This window comes from Neopsephotus bourkii, unplaced genomic scaffold (assembly GCF_033783945.1).
Source record: "Neopsephotus bourkii isolate Nb327-2 ecotype Australia unplaced genomic scaffold, CSIRO-AGI_Nbou_v1 NB_887, whole genome shotgun sequence".
In the NCBI taxonomy this organism is placed as follows: domain Eukaryota; kingdom Metazoa; phylum Chordata; class Aves; order Psittaciformes; family Psittacidae; genus Neopsephotus; species Neopsephotus bourkii.
Genome location: NW_026901381.1, coordinates 3101139 through 3117964, shown reverse-complemented (window position 1 = coordinate 3117964; position 16826 = coordinate 3101139). Strand labels below are relative to the sequence as shown.

The 16826-nt window shown below is 39.7% G+C and overlaps 1 protein-coding gene across 1 annotated transcript in view; it reads right to left on the bottom strand.

Moving 5' to 3' along the window:
- The window catches only part of PRKCD (protein kinase C delta), a 186337-nt gene that overhangs the window by 87665 nt on the left and 81846 nt on the right, over window positions 1–16826 (bottom strand). The gene's annotated exons all lie outside the window — the stretch shown is intronic.

The following is a 16826-nucleotide window of genomic DNA, read 5'->3' as shown; positions in this document are numbered from 1 at the left end:
CCTGCAGATGTAAAAGTGTTAAGTGAGGATTATAGGTGAGTAAACCTAGTTAAGTTCATATGCAGGGGAAGCACTCCAGAGCTGTTGAGGGTATTTGTGATTTTATGATCCATGCTCTTACCTGGTAATATTTCTCCTCCCCCCTCCTCCCCCCCTCCCCCCCCCCCCTTAAATTTAATCCATTTGTATTCATGTTCTTAACCTTTTACTAGACTGACTGCTTATGTGGGCAGAGTCAAGCAAAAGGCACAGTCAAGATAACTGGCCTACAGGGCTGTTTTGTCTTACAGCTCTCTTTAATGAGGTACAGTTTTATTATGGGGTGGATACTGCAAAACTGTGAGCATTGACAGGATAAACATGCAGAATGTTGCCAAGGAGAGCAAAGAAAAATGTTCTCTTTGTAGGTGTTGAGCCTTGTTCTGATACTCTCAGCTTTGTGAAGGAACTTCTAAAATCTCCCAACATAGATCCAGGGGAGCAGCTTCGAAGTTCAAGGCACGTGTACCCATCTGCTGCTTTGAACAAATCGTGTACACCTTTGACAGCTTCTGGATCCTGAAATAGAAAAAACAGCAGAGAAAAGTTCATGTTTTTTACTTGATCCCTGTGCTGTGTCGGGTTCTCTTTGGGGATGTTGCTTAGCAGGAGCTATAGCAACTGCAAGATGGGAGAATCATTTAAAGTACTTAAGGTAGGGGGTTATGTCTCTGTTTGGGGGATTAATATGAGGATTCTACAGTTATCCTTAAAGGAATCTGAACTATGGGATGTTTGAGCAAAGAGCCAAGGGACTGGTGGGAACAGTGTTCTGGCAAGTGCAGCTGCAAAAACATGAAGCTGTTTCTCCCTAAAGATTTGGAGGAAAATATTGGTGTTTCCTTTCACAGCAAATCTTGGGATGTGTAAATGGAAAAGAGAAAGACAAGGGAGCCTTTACTGCCCAACAGTGTTTCTGAAGGCAGTTTGTTAAGGCTTGTGAGTCATATGATGTTAGCACGGATTCTTTTTTCTTTGATTTCTTCTCTTCATTTCAATTCTGACAGCTTAAGGCTGGGTGGGAGAATTTCTCTCTGGCTCCCACCTTTTTCGTGTTCTGCAGTAGCTGAAACAAAACAGTTGAAACTCTTAATGATCTTAATAAGTGAAAGAAAGACTTCCCTGTCATTTCTGCTGAAAGCCTGTACTTCAGGATTCTAAGAAGTGTTATTTCTGTGCCGTCATTAAGATTCATGGTACCCTCTTCTCTTCCCTGTATCTCTTTGTCGGGATACCTTTTGTGATAATGCAACTGCTTTCAGTCTTTCCCTTTTTATATTTTGGTAGCAAAGTACTGTAACAGGTAAGTACAGTAAAGAAGGGAAAGAAATTAGCCCTGCCTGAAGGGGGGAGGAGGGCAGGACCAACCCCAAACTTTCAGATTAGTGAATGGCTTTACTTGAGTGCCATAAGCTCTCTTTTTTTTCTTTTTTTTTTTTTTCCACTTTTTTGTCTTTTTGGCCCTAAACCTGTCTGAGTAACAAAATGACAGCAGTTTTTAGTTCTGCTCTCTACGGAATCCATTTCTAGAGGAGGAAAAAAAATGAAAACCACGTCTGTTTTTAAATTACAGTTCTCTGACGTGAAGTGCTAGTGTTGTTAATCACAGTCAACAACATTATTAGCTGGGGAAGCAGAGGTAAAAGCAAAATAAAAGGGAAGCATTATGCTTTTTGCCCCTCAGACCACACAATTATTGAAATGGTTAGTTTGGGACATTTTAAAGCTAGGAATTAAGAAATGATTGGAGTGTTGGTAGCTTTCCATAACACCAAAGTCAGTGGGTAAGATGGAGCCTGTCATTTACAGAGATCTAGTCAGAATGTAGGGATGAGATGGTGGTTTTCATCTCATTCTCTGCTGAGAATATTGTTTCTCATAAAACCAAACACATGATCTAGCAAAGTTTAGTACCTTCTGATCAGGGGAGACTGCAAACTTGGGCAGTAGAGATTGAGAACTGCAGCTCTGTGACTCCTGGATGTGACTAAATCGTTTTGGCTATATTCCTGTGAAGAACAGGGAATAGCTTTGGGGGTCCTTGCTCAGAAACTAGGACCCTACAGAAGGGCAGTGGCGTATTTTTCAAAACAGCTGGATGAAGCGAGCAAAGGATGGCCCAGATGCCTAAAAGCTATGGCAGCAGTTATCACAAATACTGAAGAGGCTTGCAAATTTACTTTGGGACAAAAGATTACTGTACTAGTGTCCCATGTGGTATCAGTAGTCCTGGAGCAGAAAGGAGCCCACTAGTTATCTCCTTCACGTTTTTTTAAATACCAGGCCACCACTGTAGAACAGGATGATACAGAAATTGTGGTCACTAACGTTGTGAATCCAGCATCCTTTTGCAGGAACAATTGACAGAACCACTAACAAAAGACTGCTTGACCACCATAGAGACTGTATATTCGAGCCGACCAGACTTGAAAGAAAAACCTCTGGAAGATGCTGATTCTTGGTTTACTGATGGTAGTAGCTTCATGAAAAATGGTAAATGAAAGGCAGGATATGCCATTACCACCACTTCACAGGAAAAAAAAAAAAAAAAAAAAATCTAAACCTTCACCTGGTAACACCTCTGCCCAGAAGTCAAAAATAATAGCATTAATAAGAGCCCTGGAACTGGCTAAAGATAAAAGGATAAATATTAGGACTGATTCTAAATATGCATTTGGTGTGGTCCATGTCCATGGTGCTATCTGGAAAGAATGTGGACCTTTGAACACACAAGGGAAACAGATTAACCATGCTACAGAAATTCTACAATTACTGGAAGCTGTTCAGCTACCTGAAGAAGTAGCTGTTATGTACTGTAAAGGACATCAACAAGGTGGCTCTGATCAAGAAATTGGAAATAATTTGGCCAATTTTGAAGCCAAACGAGCAGCTGAACAATTTCAAATCATGTCCTTAATCCCTGATGGCAAACTACCAATTGAAAAATCTAAACCTAGATATTCAAAAGAGGATAGAAAATTGATTGAGAATCTAAAGGGACAGGAAAATAGAGGGTTGGGCTCAAATACCTGGTGGGCGAATTGTAATCCCCTATAACCAGCTCCGGATGTTAGCTCAGGAAGAACATAATAAAACTCATTGGGGTAGCAACTCTTTGCATAAATATTTAGACAAACAAATCTATACACCACAGTTCAGTTAGTGACAAAACAATGTCAGCTATGTCTTAAGAATAATCCTAAGACTGAAAATAGAAATCAAACTGGAACAATTGAGAGAGGAAGTTATCCGGACAGCAGTGGCAAATAGATTTTTCTGAATTACCAAAAAAAAAAGGGGGGGTTATCGATATTTATAGGTGTTAATGGATACTTTTTCAGTCTGGCCAGAAGCATTCCCTTATAGAATAAATAATGCAAAACAAGTGATTAAAATATTATTTAACAAGAGAATAAGCTCATTTTGGGGTACCAGAGGCAATTTCTTCTGACCGAGGCTCGCACTTTAGTGCAAAATTGTTACGAGAAATTAGCAAAAAATTAGAAACTGATTGGCAACTACATGTTCCATATAGGCCTCAGGCCAGTGGGCAAGTAGAAAAGATGAACCATCTGATTAAACAACAAATTAGTAAAATATGTCAGGAAACGAATTTATATTGGTACCAGGCATTACCACTGGCTCTATTAAGAATTCGAACTAAACCCCGGTCAAAAGAAGAGGTTAGCCCATTTGAGATTTTGTATGGAAGACCGTATCAGTCCCAGTTTAAAGGAGAAAGTCTTCAGGAAGTGGGAGAAGGCTATCTCCAACAGTTTCTGATCAATCTGGGAAAACAATTGGAGGAGATAATAGGGAAAAGAGCAAGAGGTTTGGATTATCCAATTCACCCTTTCAGATCTGGAGACTGGGTTTATGTTAAGAATTTTTCAGGAGATCCTCTACAGGAGAAGTGGAGCAGACTGTACCAGATATTATTGATCACCTTTACAGCAGTGAAGATAAAGGAACAACCTGCTTGGATACATTATTCAAGAATAAAGAAAGCACCAGAGCCAGAGAAGACAGGGTGGATCGAACCTTCAGTACCCTTGCGTATGAAATTGTGTCGGTCATAATTTGGACTCATATGATAACTGGCGCACAAGCTTGGGACCAGAACTTATACCTGAAATTAGTGCAGAATGTTACTAATGTTTTAATCGTAGTGACTTTTGGGTGTGTGCAGAGTTGCCTAAATCAGGAGAAAGCCTGGATCTCCCATTAATTGGAGTTCCAGTTCCTAACACTGTCTCATGGACAAATTTGTGGGTGAACACTAGCAATCTGTATTCGAAGGAAAGGTTAACATTTGAAATAGTTAATCCTAACCCAGGTAATAAATACTACACCTGTGCACAAAGATGTATTACACCGGGAACCAGGGTAGGAGATCAGGCTTGTTTAAATGCCACACATGTAGGTCATCATTCAAATTGCAATCATACAATTAACATAGATGGTATCGTAATTCAGTGATGGCCTGTTCCTAAAGGATTTTCTTTGAGTGCTTCGTTTTGTGTTTTCTTGATATTTTTTGTTTGGGTTTAGGTGGGTTTGTTGTTGTTGTTGTGTTGTTATTTTTTTTTTCCTCTGGTCCTTTCACTGATCCCCTTTACAGCACAGCTGTCTGAATACTTGTTCTGGTTTAAGTGACAAGTTCTGTCTCTTACCACACATTAGCACAACAAATAACCCATTTCTAGCTACTTAAATTGACTTTGCTGCTAATATATCATGAAACTATGCATAATCTTACTGAGAGTTCATGGTATTGTTTCAGTTTCCATTTTTCATGGAAGATTCTTTCTGTATCTTCCTTCAGTCACTGGAAAACTATCTCCATAAATGCCAAAAACCATCTGGGAGTCATGGTAATTAGGTCCATCACAACATCCTTCTGTACTGGACTGAATTTGAGGAGTCCTTTCTGTATTTAGAAAGTGGAGCTTTGAGCTCTACTTTTGAAGAGGGATATTGTGTCTGTCAGAATAACAGAGATTCAAATACCCTAGAAGGAAAACTTGTGACACCTTAGATAAAGCGTAAATTAAAAAGTAATACAGCTATTTGGAATCTGATGCTACAGAAAACATTATATTAGCAACATTTTTAATATTGAGATGATAATTGGGGTCAGTGTATTAGCTAAACTGATACGTACAAGATATGCTCATGACCAACTGTAGTCTTTGAGCGTTTGGGGTTTTTTTTGTTGTTGGTTTCCAAATTGTTGCTCCTTAAAAGTTGGGAACTAAGTTGTGCATCAGTGTGAATTTTGGGAAGAGATTAACTGTTTGTAGTGAATGCCGTTCTGTTTCTTGTATCATTTAATGTGTTGCAGCTGTATTGTATTATCAGGGAGGGACAGTTCCTGTTGGGGATTAGAAGTGTTTTATTATAACAGAGTGAGAGCAAATTGCCAGAGGCTAGATTAGCCCTTGTTCTGAAGCACCCTGTAGAAGGCCACCTTGGAAATGCTAAGGAAGGCTTAACTCCTCATTCTTTACAGACTAATCATTTTTAAGATTCTTTTGTAAGAAAGGAAGTTCTTTGGGGATTTCAGCTATTTTTGTATGCCACAGTGCATTTCATCATGGTGTTCTGCTTCTGTTAATATATCCCTGCTGGCCAGACAGAGAGCCATAAAGCACGAGTCATATTAGTAGAACTTCTAATTTGAAAATGTGGATGAAGTTGTGCTCTTCCAAAGGTATGATTTTGAAGTATGTGAGATGAAGCTGTTAATGTTGCAGCATTGAGCCAAACACTGAGTGCAGAACTTGGGCTACAATTTCTGCTTAGTAATGTACTTTTGTTTCCTGTTGAGCCTGAATGATGAATACTTTTATCTCTACTATGATCCTTTTGTTCTTATCTCAGCATTTGTGTAGGCAGTCTTCCCTAAGTAGAAGGTAGGTAGGTAGAATACAAAATAGCCTGAGGTGCACAAGCAAAATACTTTTTGTTTTCAAAGCCTTGGCATCTGTTCTTTCTTGAGTGAGTGTTCTATTTCAGGAGCACTATGGAGAGTCTTAATGGCTTTCTGATGCTTCTCTGTTGTATGGCCATGTAGTTCTTCCCTTCCTATCTTTTCCCTTGGCATTAGAGAACAGCTTCCTGCTGTTTGCAGAGGTCCTAATCAGTAGGTTACATTAGCGCAGCATTTTTTTATATACAGTGAGAACATTTCACCATGTGTATTCTGTTTCACCACGCAGAGTGCATCAGCGAGTCTCTGCTTAAAATCCAATTAACGTCTGTAAAGCCTGAATAGATCAACTGCCTGGGGAAACAAAGTTTACTTTAAGAAGCGAAGAGAGAACATTGTGAGTGGTGTTCAAAGTGAGGATTTCTGTGTTGGGTTTTTTTTTTCCTTTAAGAAATAAGTAAATTTCTAGTACAGTTGAACACCTGCATAGCAAAAGAACTGTTCTCACTCATTCCAAATGTTATCAGCCGCTGTTGGGGTATGGTAGATATCCAGCGCTTAAGTAGTGTTCAGAATCTGATTTAGGGCCGTAAGCATATACAAATTGATGCTGGTACTTTACAAACTATAGTGTAACTTTAAAGGTGCACTGTTGTCTGCTAAATTGACCAGAATTACCCACCCTTCATTTTGTGGTATGCTTACATTTCCACTGGAATAAGCTTTGCCATTCTCATTTTCTTTGTCTCCCTCCCTGCCCTGAAAAAATTGCTTGCATGTACTTTATGGTGTTGACATCCTCTTCCTTCTGCAAGAAATCATTGGGTTTTTTTTTCCCCTTAACAGACTTTATATACTTATTTATGATAATAGGAAATGATGTAGCAAAACTACTGGGCTTGTAACTCTGAGACTGTCAGCCATTTTCCATGAAGGTTAGAGGAATAGAAAATCCAATTCAGTTTTCTGGTTTGCCCTGTTGTTAACACTGATAATTCTACTGTTCATATTTTTGCTTCTTATAAAAAAATAGCTTTCTTTGAGAAATGGTGATGATGGGCACGAGAGGTTCCTGGAAATCCTTGAGTAGTTGTTGCAAGGGTTTAATTAAATGCTTAGAGGAGAAAGAAGGTATTACTGCTAAACCATTAACGTACCACAAACATTTTACATGTTTTGGATGGAAGGTTGCCTTGTAGTTCAGTCATCTTGATTATAATATGATAGGAAGCAGATCTGAGATACTGAATTTATTAGAAACTAAATACTTAATCCAGCTTAGAACACTTTGGTCATGTTGTTGACATCTTGTTCCAGCAGCCTTTTTTTTTTTTGATGTCTCAACTTTCCTTCATAAATTCTGCCTTAAATCAGGCCTTTCTGCCAGATCAGTTTCCTCAGTTAATAGCCATGCGTTTTGTGAGCATTATTGTAGTTTCCTTGTAGAGTCACTTAACTACACCATTTTTATTTGCTTAGAGCAGGCATACAGTAGAGAAAGATGAAAAATGCTGAAAATGAAAGAATTTTGGACAGATTTTAGCTTTGGTTTAACAGTATTAACTTACCTTTATTTGTCCTATATATTTGATGGCCTGGGGTGGAACTTTTATGCAGTCTGTGCTTACTTTTAGCTGCCGACATCTTCAACCAATTTTCCACAGTCTGAAAAGCCATGATAGCAAAGAAAGAGGAAAATAGACAGTTGTAATCATGGATGAATAAAAGGATGTATGACTGGAAGGTCATTTATTTGTTTTTTGAAACAGGAATCATCCCTAGGTACATTTAAATTGCTCTTCATTACTTATTTCTATTGCTTAATTACTTGTCTTATTTACTTCATTACTTTTTTCTATTACTTTAAAAAGCATCTTGAATTAGTTATGAAACCTGTTCTTTAAGAAAAGTCTGTGTTTAGCTTTCGGCTCTCTAAGTATTTCTATCAATCATGCTAATGGTTTTGCTGAATAAAATGTATTAAATGTTTTAGAACTACACTTCCCTTAAAGTAGTGAAGCCCCTGTCGTATAGAAGTCCCAGGTACTATGTTACATAGCAGGACATGGACAAGGGCATATTTAAATGCAGAATAACTGAGGAGCAAACATGTCTTTACTGCAGAGTTGAGAGCACATGATTAATGAGGTGGAAGATTTGCCAAAGCTGAGCTCTGCCAAAAGCCTTTCTCATTCCTGCTGTACGTTAACATTTTCATTTGCTCCACTTTATTGGCACACATAAAACACCTAAGCATGGTGCCATCACACCCCTTCTACTATACCAGGATTGTTTCTACCACAAATTGCAGGGTTATGACTGACCAAGAAGGGCAGGGCTTGGTCTCTTGTACCTTTTTATGGCATTGCAAATAGCTATGCAATCATCCTGGAGGAACAGTGCAGGAATACAAATTACAGACTAACCCAGTCTGTTGGTATCTCACTGCAAGTGCTTGTTTATGTCAGCTTCACCCTGCTGGTTGTTCCACAAAAAGCATATGGATATAAAGGGAATGCTGAAGGGTCAGGGAGGTCTTGAATAGGTATAAGGTGCATTCAGTAGGTATTACTGAAGTTTCTAGTGAAATAAGCTACCTGAGAATAAACTATTGGTGTGCAGCAGTTGAAAGACAGTAGAAAACTTTCTCCAATTTGAAGTGCAGATGAGTATGGGGAAGCAGACAGTAGTTAATGGAAGTGAAATTTAGTCAGAAGAATCATCCATATCCAGAAAATTCCAGCGAAGCTGTGTCTCTGCTTTCTGGTACAGTGCAAAAGTATTGCTTACAATAGGTCCTTAAGTAGTTATTATAGAGGTGGGAAGGAGAGGAATGCAGATCCATGGGTGAAAGATCATGGAAGCATTGAGGTCTGCTTGGTAAGGGTAAGAGGTTAAACAAAAAAAGAGTCTGTCACAAAACACTACATACGGTACCAATCTTAAAGGAAACTGCTAAGATGGTATTAGTAGTCTTGGTCTTCTGATATTTGGTGTAATAACAATTGTACATATCTATATAATCATTTATAGCGTACATTGTATAGGAAGGTTGAATTTAATTCTCTTGTCTTAAGGTTAGTTGGAATAAGAAGGTGCTCTTTTCTATCCCCCAAGGTAGAAACAGAAGGCCTGATTTTTCTTCAAGCACTTTGAAGATCAGAAGCCTGCACATGAAGGTCAGGTAAAATAGCTAGCACCAATTTGATCCCCCTGTGAATGGTGGAAGGCTACAACTCAAAGATATTTACTGGGACACTGGCAGGGATGGCAATAATTTTGAAATCTGAAGCATCACAACCTAAACAAGGACTTAAAGAAGGGTGTCGGTTTGAAACAATAGAGAAGCATTTAGAATAGGATCATAGAATAGTCAGGGTTGGAAAGGACCATAAGATTATCTAGTTCCAACCCCCCTGCCATGGGCAGGGACACCCCACACTAAACCATGCCACCCAAGGCTCTGTCCAACCCGGCCTTGAGCACTGCCAGGGAGGGAGCATTCGCAAGTTCCCTGGGCAACCCATTCCAGTGCCTTACCACCCTTACAGTAAAAAAACTTCCTTAGATCCAATCTAAACTTCTCCTGTTTAAGTGTGAACCCATTACCCCTTGTCCTGTCACTACAGTCGCTAATGAAGAGTCCATCCCCAGCATCCCTGTAGGCCCCCTTGAGATACTGGAAGGCTGCTATGAGATCTCCATGCAGCCTTCTCTTCTCCAGGCTGAACAGCCCCAACTTTCTCAGCCTGTCTTCATATGGGAGGTGCTCCAGTCCCTGATCATCCTCATGCCCCTCCTTTGGACTTGTTCCAACAGATCCATGTCTTTGTTATGCTGAGGACACCAGAACTGCACACAGTACTCCAGGTGAGGTCTCACGAGAGCAGAGTAGAGGGGCAGGATCACCTTCGACCTGCTGGTCATGCTCCTTTTGTTGCAGCCCAGGATACAATTGATTTCTGGGCTGCAAGCACACACTAAAGCTGGCTTATGTTCATTTTCTTCTCAGGGCTGCTCTGAATCTCTTCTCTGCCCAGCCTGTAGCTGTGCCTGGGATTGCTCCGACCAGGTGTAGGACCTTGCACTTGGCATGGTTAAACTTCATGGGGTTGGCATCAGCCCACCTCACCAGCGTGTCAAGGTCCCTCTGGATGGCATTCCTTCCCTCCAGCGCATCAACTGAACCACACAGCTTGGCGTCATTGGCAGACTTGCTGAGGGCGCACTCAATCCCACTGTCCATGTCAGAGACAGAGATGTTGAACAAGACCGGTCTCAACAGAGATCCCTGAGGGACGCCACTTGTGCACTGAGTCTCCTGGTGAGTTCCATCTCCTGTCATAAGACTGCAAGCTGTTAAAATATGTGCTATTTATTTTTAAGATTAATACAGCACAAAGGTTTACACCATTAAAACTTTCATGCATGGGTTTAAATTCCTTGGGGAAAAAGAAATTGTCTCCTCCAGTTTGTGAATGAAACTTTGGTTTTGAGAGCAGACAAGCAAATAACAGTATGTAGACAGGAGTATGAAGTTACTTCTGCTTTCATTTAGCTGTATGATGGAAATGAACATTAACTTTTCAGTTGCATATTTGATCTTCCTGCACTCTAATGGACTTGCACATACAGAACAATGGAATTTTGCCCATTTCTCGTGTAACCTGAAACCTTGAAGTTGGAAAGAATAGCTCTTATTCTGTAAAGTATCAGTGCATTAAGCATTATACAAAGCAGTTCATAAAGGAATTGGATTTAACTGGAATTTGTAGTCAGAACCCTATATTTAAAATCTCCAAGAATTGGAGTGAAAATGATAGGTAACTTAAACACAATTGAGAAAAATAAAGCCATTTACTGCTAGGATTTTGTAAAAATGTTCCTCTTCTCAAAGGTATAAAAATAGATCTATTGGTTTTCAAAGCTGTGCGTACAGAAGTCATCTAGATCAGAAGCTTTCCTGCAGCTTATGTTGTCTGTCTATGCAGAGCTTCTGGAAGGGGTGTGGGGAATTGTTTGTATGTTGAGAAAGCCGTTGGTGTTACTCAGGAGCATGCTTAATTCTGATGTGCTCTATGCTGTTCTTTCCTGCTTATGTATGAATAGTTAAGAGCTTAATGTTACTTATCCTTTTTGTAAGGAGTCAGCATCAGTTTCTCCAGACTTGAGAGTGGATTGGCATTCTACTCTGAACCTCCAACTGGGTTACAGTCGCACCTAATTCTGAGCTGGTTTTTGCTGTGGTACTTCAGGAGTGTTCCAGTTTCTTGAAATTACACAGAGGTATGAATTCATAATTCTGTTGACTCCAAGAGTAAATGTTTCATTTGTTTAGCTTGGGGGGAGATAGGGAACAAAAATTCCCTACAGAAATGTACCAAGTGGAGAAGGCTGAAAGCTGCAGTGATTTATAGCCTTACTAGAACAAAATTATGTGAGGCTGCATGGCCCTTAATAATATCAGATATATTGCTTTGACTGTGACATGATTGGTTTAGATTTCTTGGTGCCTAACTTCTCTAAAATATATAGGTGTATTGTCAGCAGTTCTTAGTCTGTTCTGGTTACACTGGAACACTAGGAAATGGTCCGTTTTAGCTGTCAGCTGAGTTATTTCTTAGAACAATCATCCTTCTTTAAAACACAGGTTTTACGCCTTGTTACCATTCCTAGATACTGGTTTTCATAGACATCTTTTTGGGGTTATACAAATGCTAGTTCAAACTCTAAGTAAATTCTCTACTTATTCTGAACTAAAGATTTGTGGCAAGACTAGCCTTTTTTAGGAGCAAGTGCACATCTTTCCTTAAAATCATCTCTTTGGCTGCTGTTTTGAGAGTTGAGCTGGCCCATGCTAATCTGGGTGAGGTGTGGCCTCTGCACGTGTCCTGTGTTCGATCACTTCAGTCCAAGTTCTTTGGATGTTTACAGCTATTGCAGGATTGGGGCTCAAAGCCCCATCCAGTCTGGTGTTGAACACTTCAATGGGCCATCCACAGCTTCTCTGAGCAACCTGTTCCAGTCTCTCCAGTTTTGAGAAAAGGATGTTATGTGGGACAGTGACAAATGACTTGCACAAATCCAGTGCATCATCTGAGAAGATGTCTGTATTCCATAAACAGTTTCTATATGCTGTCAGACTTGGGAAGTTCAGGTCCCAATTATTAAGTAAGCAGTTAGATGAGTGATTGCAGTCAGAACCATGGTGGTTATCAAATTAGCCCTGCTTCCTTTGAAAAAAAGAGGAAGAAAAAAGATGGTGTTACATTTCTTGACTGATCTCTGATGTTTTCAAGCTTCACAAATGAAATATGACTGTAATGTGAATTTAAACTTTGTCAATCAGCCCAATCCCTGGAGAGAAAAAGGGAGGTCTTGTGGTTCATTTATACTCCATCCATCATCAGTGCCATTGCTCCACTTCCTATTTGTTTCCTGAAAGCACCTTCTCAAGAGTAAAAGCGGGAAAAGGAATTTGAGGCAATGATTGGCAGCATGGGGTGAAACCTTTACCAGAGGAGGCCCACTTGTCCTTCTTTCCAAATCTGTACTTCAAGACCAAAAATCTTTATGCTACTTCTAGACTGCAAAATATGTATTGTATCCTGTGCCAGGCTTATCGTGACACACAGGATGACTTTTTATTGTTATTCTTGTAACAGCCATGCTTTAAAAAACCTCAGAAATAAATGTTCTGTTATCTATCATAAAATCCAGCCCTTCATAATAGCCATCAAACTCTTAATTCTTCCATGAAGCAGTTAGCCAAGACCTGTGGTTTCCATTTAAGAGGGGGGGGGAAGAAAAAGGCATTTTGCCCAAAAGTAATGGAGAGAAGCAGCAGGTTCAGTAGTAGAATACACCCACCAACATCTTTTTTTAAGTCAGTAAAATATAAAGCAATACTAAATTTACTTGGCATACTTGTATTTTTTATATAAGTCAGATATTTCTTTTTGCTTTCCTAACTTGAAGGCTGTGGGATTGTTTCCAAACAGTCTGGTGCTTTAAGGGTCAGGAGCCTTGTAAAGAACAAACAAGAGACTAAATTTTGCTTTTGCTTATACTGGGTTCATGCCAGAATAACTGAAGTTACTGGAGTTAGTTATCCTTGTGCAAATCCAGAGTAATAGAATAAACTGAGCTTTCTTGTCTTGCTGTAAGGAGAACTGAAAACTAAGAAATGTATTTCTGTCAGGTGACTTTTCCTATGTTAAGCCAGGCAACAATGAAACTGCTCTTACCTCCTGGTTTTGTTCTATTTTTAACTATAGTTGTCCTTCTGAATTTGTGTTGGTGTTCCTTGTGAATGACAAGACCTCAGAGTATAAGGAAAGGCTCTAGAAAAGGGCTCTGGCACAGCTAAGTTTTTTCAACGTTGTGGGAAAACATCCCTAATGAGCACATAATCTTTGACAATCACTTGTTTGCTGTTTGCTCACATCCATTTTCTTTGACAGTGTGATCCTGAACAGAGGAGGCTGTTTCTCAGCAAGTGTATCTTTGTTCTGGCACTTTGTCTAGGATTTTAAGCAGTGGTTCATCTCATGGTGCAAGTATTTCCAGCTTGTGACTGTTTTGTAGGTTAGTGTTCCCTATTTCATCATGACCCCTTGAGGGACGGTCCCACTTGGCTGCCCACTATAGTTGCTATGCCACAATGTGGCTTCTGCTGTTACCCCATTTCTAGAGTAGAATCTGAATGAACAAAATTAAATTGTAAAGTCATGAAGCAAATAAACTTCTTACTGTCAGAAAGGTACTGTAGTCATATGAATCCTTTCCTACCCTGCAGTTTCTAGCCATTTTCAAGTGCATTGCTTAAGGGGATTAGAATTGGAATTGGAATGATTAGGCTGGTAGAGAGATCAAGTCTGATCTCCCATGTGAAGCAGGGCCGACCTCAAGTATCTGTGGTGTGGGGGGAAATCCACTGGTTTTTCTATTCCTGAGTTGAGGAGGGAGGGAAGCAAATGTGAACTTGGATGGTTTGTTAGAATGATGACATCCACTTTTGCTGTTTTCCTCTCTTGCATTTCATCTCATGTTCAAAGTGTGTTACTGTTCCTAACAACATCAATGGCGATGTTCAATTGCAACTGTCTAGATTGCTAAAACATTTTTGTTTCTACACTAATAGAAACTGTCAGTGAGAGGGACTGTTGGACTAAAGACTTTAATGTTGTTTTTTTTATTTCCCACATTCTCAAGCCAGTGCATTGAAGAAAGCATGCGTTTTAATTATTATGTAAATAATAACAGTGGGAAAAAAAAAAGTTCAAATTTCATTATGTAAATAGCAGAAGTTGTAGAAAACTTCAAGGATGACACCGATGTCCTGTATGCTTTCACAGCACCCTTGGCATTTTCCCAATTCACAGCTGACTATATAATTCAGGCAGTATGGCTTAGGAAAGATATACAGCATATTCAACAGCCGTGAGGAATCCAAGCTGACAATATACATTTACACAGGTTAATAGTTCTTAAAACCAATTTCAGTGCAGTGGTTCTGGAATCAGCTTTCTAATAATTGTACAGCTGCCTGGGCAACTGGAAAATTTGACTGGTATGTTTAGACTAACAGTGGAATATGTCTAAGAAGCAGAGCAACAGAAATTTGTCATTTCAAAGTTTTAGTTGGATCAGGGACAGACCTAAAAGTTCAGACCTGTTTAATGTCAAAGTTACCCTAGCACAGAAAGCATCCAGCCCCCCTGGAGATGTCAAAGAGCATCAGGAAGAAATAGCAAACCAAGTAATTTTTGCTGAAGGTGCCGCATGGTCTTTGAAAAGTCACTTTCATGACAGTTCTGTCTGCTACCACAGGCTGAGCTTATTTGTTTATTAAAACTGGGTATGAGTGTACATGCAGAGATCGTGCCATTATGCAAAAAAGAAGTCCTTAACTTTGGCCATACGCAACCTGAATAATAAAAGTTAGCTGTCATTAACCTTACTGGCCCTCCTCTCTAAAATGGTTTCTATCTAAAGCTGACAGGCTCACATCAGTAGGCAGTAGTACCAAGGCAGGAGCAAGTCTGTGGGTGTTGAAAACAGATGCAGCCTGCAAAAATATTTTAATAATGTTTTTAATTTTGCATGGAGGCTGACTACGTATTTGTATTGTATCTTGGGAGCAAACAGGAGAGCCCCAGGCTCCCACCCGCACTTGTTTATCATAAACGCCTTAACATTCTCCTCATAATAAGGGAGCGGGAGGATTTCTGTGGGGCTGAGGCAGAACTCTAAGCAGCATCTTAAAGCAATGATGCAGGTGAGGGGCCTGCTAAGCCTCAAAGAGTACTTTTTGCCACATCTAGAATGTGGCTGTATCTGTACAGATTATAAAACAGTAAAGAGGGAGAGAAAGGGAGGGCTGTTTTCAGCATCCTCAAGAACTTGCTTAACCAGTAAATCTAAGATTCTGGTAACTTTTTGTGGCACTAAAACAACTCTAAAAGGAGCTGTGGAGGAGCAAGTAGATGAGATTCTGAAGGGATTTCTCACTGTTCAAACCTCAGGTCAGACCCAGATGCCAACAGCATCCTTGTGGCCAGGCAAGCAGAGAATGTAGTTCTGTGTACCATTTCCTTACTTTCAAAGCTCATGATCATTTATAGACATATAAGAGGGGTTTTAATGCTGGTGACACTGCCAAGAGTATCTAAACCCTGATAATTTTATTGAGGATGGATTCTAATCCACAGTTTTTACCATCTTTTTCTTTCTTTCTGATATGCTAATCTAATGCACCATCATTTTTGATGGTGTGTCATCAAGTAAGGGATGGCTTTTTGGAAGTACATAGTGCTCAGGCAACTCTTTCATAGCACTTACGGGATTTTCTAGCCTGCCCTGAATTAGGAAGTGTAAATTTCAGTTATATCTAAACACTGTCAAATGTGTATCTTGGTTCTGTTACTTGGTTGTGTTTTATTTAAAAATCTGAACAGAAAGAAAGGCTTGTTTTCTCCCAGGAGCTGTCTTGGAAAAATTAATAACAAATGTGCTTTTAGATGGAAGCAGAAGCTGTATGGGGTAGGATGAGTAACTCTAGAACAGTGTAATGTAATCAGCTGTTCTGAGCATTTAGAGTTCCTCCATGTGGATCAGACAGAGTCTTAGGGCTTTTAGTTCAGTGCCTTTGTATAGCTGCCAGTCAAGACTGAAAATACATGGTATGTGTTTGTTCATAGGCAGGATTAATGTTAAACTTACAGGCTTGATGGATCTATGTATGATCCTAGGAAAAACTTCAATATTGAGTGCTCCACAAATGGTGCTTGTTCTCTTCCGAATGAGAGTGTGTTACTTTGGTTATGAAAGTGTGCTATATTCTACATGAAACTATTACCTGCTAATTCCAACCATATGCTCCCCCAATGGAGCAATTTCAGTCTGCCATTTGCCAGGGTTGCCTGCTGTATGCCTAGAGTTAATTCAGTGCCTTCTGTTCTTTGATCACAGAGTAAGCTCTCAAATGCTAGATTGATAGTCTGTGTTGGCAAATCATGGCAAATCCGAATCAGCCACTAGTTTTAGGTGCTGTTTACTATATTGGTGTCTGAGTGATTTATATTTTATTATTAGGATGAAAGACGTCACTTTCTTAGCTGACTTAGAGCTATACAGTCCTTAAAAGTAGACCAGTCTTCAGAGTTTTAAGGTACCACAAAGAACAAGAGATGAAAATTTGCGGTTTTCAGCAGCCAGCAGCAGAAGTGTGTGTGTGTGTAGGACTGCAACTGGGAAAAGATAAGGGAATTGTCACTGTGATTGTTATTTATTAGAAAACCATTCATTTTACTGAACTGCTGTGGTCTAAACTTTTCCCACCTTACCTGGGCAC